A 4,739-nucleotide genomic window follows, 5' to 3' on the forward strand; every position below is an offset into this window, starting at 1 on the left:
GGCGCTCGCCCATGGCCGGCGGCAAGTGGGCCGCGAGAGAGCGGCGGAGGCTGAAGGGGGAAAACGGCCCCGGTGGCGGCCGCTCCTCCTCCGCGGGGCGGGACGGGGCGGGCAACGGCGGGGGCTGGGAGCGGGCTGAGGGCGGCCCCGGCCCCGCAGCGCCCTCCCGGCAGGCGGAGCGGGGAGGGAGCCGGTCCCGGGGCCGGGCGGGCGGCCTGCAGGCCTCCATCGCTCCCCGGGCCGGCGGGGACGGAAAGCTGAGGGAGGGAGCGCTGTTCGCAATTGATGGTCTTATTTCGTAGGGAAAAAAAACCAAAACAACCACCAACCTCCCCCCCCCCCAAATGAGGAGAAAAGCCTAGGCAAGCCTCTGAGAGACGATAAGGGAAGATGAACTAGTGGAGGGAGTTAACTATTGTAAATATTTAGTGAGGAATGCAAACAGAGTTGCAGTGGGGAGCGGCGGCTGTCACCGGGATACAACCTCAAGTGTCTATTATTGGCCACAGGTGGGGACTCTAAAAGCGTACAAGAAAGAGCAATCTGTGTATTAAAAGCCTTTTTTAATCCACCCTGAGCCATTAACAGACCTCAGAATACCCTCCTGTAACTGTGTAACAGACATAGACAGTGGGAGGGTCTCACAAGGGCCCATGAGCACAGACACCATCAGCACTACAGGTGCTTCTGTCACTTGTACACGGGGAGATTCCATGCAGAGCTGGGAACCATCCCAGTTCGTGGTGTCCTCTTCCATCCTCATCCCAAAGCCAGGCAGGCCCTCAGGCCCCTCTCCTGTGGACATGAGGGTCATTTACCAAAACAATCAAATAGTCCGTAGGAAAAACAGACTAAAAGTCCCACCCTGGGAACCCAGGTTCATGCTGAACCCTGCCTGGTTCAGTATGAAGACCTGAAATCAAAGACACAGATCTAAAAGCAAACACCAGTAAGCGAGAACTAGAAGTTTACAAGCACCAAGATCTGCCTCCTGCAGCTTTTTTACACCTTCTGAGAGGAGCTCACGCCTCACACCAGGGCAGGGGGTGAGGAAGGTTCAGCAGTGAGATCTGTGCTGCTGTGACTGTGCTGGTCCTAAGCATGAGAACAGCTCTGGTTTTCTTCTTCCATCAAGTTTTCTGAGGAGCAGAAACACACGCCTAAGCAGCAAATTACTGAACAGCACACATGAAACACACAGAGTCAATGAGAAAAGGTGGTTTTGCACAAGCAACATCTGCTGTTACCTGACTGCTGCTCTTCCTGAGTCAGCCTTGAAGTTTTACTACCCAGAGATACCCATACACATTGCTTAACATTCACATCCAACAACAGCTCCACTCACTGGTGTACTGAGTACCAGGGATTCCACCTTTTTTTTTGTCCAGAAGACAAAGAAATCCACTTAGAGGAACAGTAATTGATGTAGAGCAAATCCAACTGACCCATTAACACTGACAAATTATATCGCTGTGTGTAATACAGAGTGTGATGGTGAGGGAGAGGGAGACACATGAGTTTCAGGGGCAAAACCAAGAAGCACTATAACTCAAGCACAATAATCATATTAAATAACATTGACCCGCTCATCGGTTGTCTTAGCCCCCTAACCTGATTATTGTGGCTGCTGTTCCAAAATCCCCCAGGTAAGGAATTGTCCTGTTGAGTATTTGACAAGGCTTAAGAACTACCACAAATTAACATATTCAAGAAGTTCAAGTGTTTGGGGATAACTTCTTGGAAGTCACTCCTGCGCTTTGACAGATGCACAGGCACAGCAAAGGTCTACTTACATGGTGCCTAAAGATTAATATACAAAGGAAAAATACTGTAAAGGAAAAATAATGCAAGGATTAACAAAACAGCAGTTAGCTGCTCTTGCACCTCCACAAAAAATCCACCAATTTCTATTAGTTTTGTTTTATATAAATTAATTACATCATGTACATGATACTGAAATACAGAAAAGCACTTGTGGAACTGTAAAATCGTTTACAATAAACAAACATACATATGAAATATAGCATTCTGCACAGTTTTGCAAGATTTCAGAGTACTCAGCTGTGCCTACAACATTCTGTTTAGAACAGCCTCTCCCCGAGGGGTGGTGGGAGCTGTATTCATTCCCTAGCTCCTAACTCCCAGGGACGCCCCGGTCCCCACAGCCCTTTCCCTGCACTCACTTATGACAAACGTATGCATTGGGAGCTGGGGAGGTGTTTCTGTGTGGGGAGAGACTCTGATCCACAGGATCACATCCACTGTCACCTCCTTGAAGGCATGGTGGTACTTCCCAGAGGTGCAGGACACTCCCCAGCAGGGAGCAGAGAAGACCCCCAGCAATGCGGCACGCCAGAATGAGCATTCCTGTAGGGTGGCCTTCACAACAGCTCCCTCACTCTACTAATTGCAATTAATGCAGCAGCACATACCTTTGGTACACCATTGGACAGATCCAGACCTTATGGGCTTCCCAGCACAGCTTTGCATCCCCAAGGCTTGCTCAATCCCAAGAGAGTAATTCTGATCCTCTCAAAAAAAACAACAAGAAGAAAGCCAGGCCCCGTCCTCCTTTGGAAAGACACGAATGAGAACAATCTGCAAGTTCACACTGTATTTAGTAGCTCTGAAAATAATTAAAGGCAGTGAAAAAATGTCATCTGTACTAGCATCAATTACAACTTCTTGGGCAAAATACTCTTTCATGGCAAGGCAAAGTAAACAAAAGTTCCTGGTACAAAATATGTCTCAAAACTTTATCTACCGAGGCATCCAAAGTGCAGTCATCACAGCTTGAACTTTAATACCTCTTCCCTCCCTCCCCTAAAAGATATTATTTATTTTGGGAATACTAAGCTGTCTTTTAGAAATGCTTTATAAATACTATTTTTTACGTGAAGAATGCCACTTCAGATAAACTGAAGAATTGTCATTTGTAAGTGAAAGTGTAACCTGCTTTTTCAGCTTAAAACTTGTGCGCTGTCTAAAAATTAATTTGCAAATGACACCAGTATGTCCGAAACGACTATTTTCTTCCAAGAGTCTCCTTGCGGAGAAACCTTCCCACAGGTTGGGGCAGCAACCTCTTCTCCAAGAGGTTCCTATGACTGTATTGTTCAAACCCCCGCATTCGTGTTCAGCTGCTGTTAAAAAAACCTTGCATCATCATGGAAAAAAAGCTCTGGAACGCTCGGTAGCAACTGTCTGCTTCCTGCTGTACTAAAGGCAATATTACTACAATAGCAGCTCGTGGTGATATTTAATGACAGAAAATGCCTTTATATTAAGAAAGCCGTGGACAAAGATGGAGAAAAGCCTCATTTACAGGCTCGCGTTTCAAGCAAGACATGAAGTTATCCTCCTAAAGACAACTCCACAGAAAATCCTTCAAGGATATATAAAAAAAATTAAAAGCCCTTCACGCTTCTCAGTTCAGCAAAACTGCTCTAGGATAAGATGCTCAAGATAGCTGCAAATTACAACCACGAAAGTACCTAAGCAAGGACCCGTTGGTGGTACCGATGATGCTGAAAACCCTGCTGGGCAATGACTACACTGCAATGAAGGCCAGATTCCAGATGTAAAGCCTGTTCCCGTCCTCCCCACCCCGAGCACGTGAAGCTTTTGCACAACCATTTCACCTACACGTTCCATCTGTGCGGGGACATTCACACCTCGGGATAAGCAAATGCCGCACGCACTGAAATCCAGACCTGCAGAATTTTCCATTCAATTTTGGCAGACTCGTTGTTACAAAGGCAAACCGAAGAGTTGAGGGAAAAGGTGAGATTACACGGAGCTGGAAAAGAGAAAGGGAACCACAGCTACTAAGGTCCCTACCTGTAGTTCGCATTAGAGAGAGGAAGCTGGAGAAATACAAGCGCCAAGGGAGCAAAGAGCACAGACACAGAAAAAGCTCAGAATAAGCATTTACAGATTCAGACACAGAGACATGATCCACAGGTTATAAGGATGCTATAGAAAGGGAGTAAAAGGAGAGCAGCTGTAAGTTTCCGAGGAGGAGGTTACGGCTGAACAGGGTGCCAGCAGTGCTGAGGGGGTGCTGAGCTCGGGCTCCCACTGCACCCCCGCTACCCAGGGAAGGCTCACGCTCCACTCCCCACCCACTTCTTTTTGGATGCGCACGTGGAAGTCAACTTTTGAAGAAAAAGCAGGTCTGTACACAACTGCGCACTTTTAAAAGCCAAAGGTAGGTCAAGAGATTAGGAAATCTTCCTCTCCTCTGCCTCCCCGAGTGACTGCTGCTGTACGAGAAGGGTATCGCTTCCAATTCACGAGCTTTTTCTCTGCCTGTTACCTAATGACTAACTTGCTGGGGGGGAAAAAAAAAAAAAAAGTCACTCCCAAACCAAACAGATGAGAGAGGCCACTTGATGACAAGTCCACACAATTTTTCACATCTGGAAAACTATCAAAGCTGGAACAAGCAATTTGCCTTCTGTGTGGGATCCAGTTAGCTAAGGAACGGAAACAAACACCGAGAATTAGCCATGGAAGTTAGCACTAAGGTGTCAGTTTTCCCTAGATTCAGAATAGGAACTAGTCTAGTAGTTGGTGGTAACGTTTTATTAGTAGCTCCCTTTATCTCCTATTTCAGCAGTTATGAACCGCTAAGGATTTAGACTATTAAAAAACTGTAAACATTACAGAACCTTCCTTTAACTAGTTTCTCTACATCTTACAAGTGAACTAACAGAAGGGCTTAAGTCAAAGGGAGA

This window comes from Calidris pugnax, unplaced genomic scaffold (assembly GCF_001431845.1).
Source record: "Calidris pugnax isolate Ruff unplaced genomic scaffold, ASM143184v1 scaffold41, whole genome shotgun sequence".
Classification (NCBI taxonomy): Eukaryota; Metazoa; Chordata; class Aves; order Charadriiformes; family Scolopacidae; genus Calidris; species Calidris pugnax.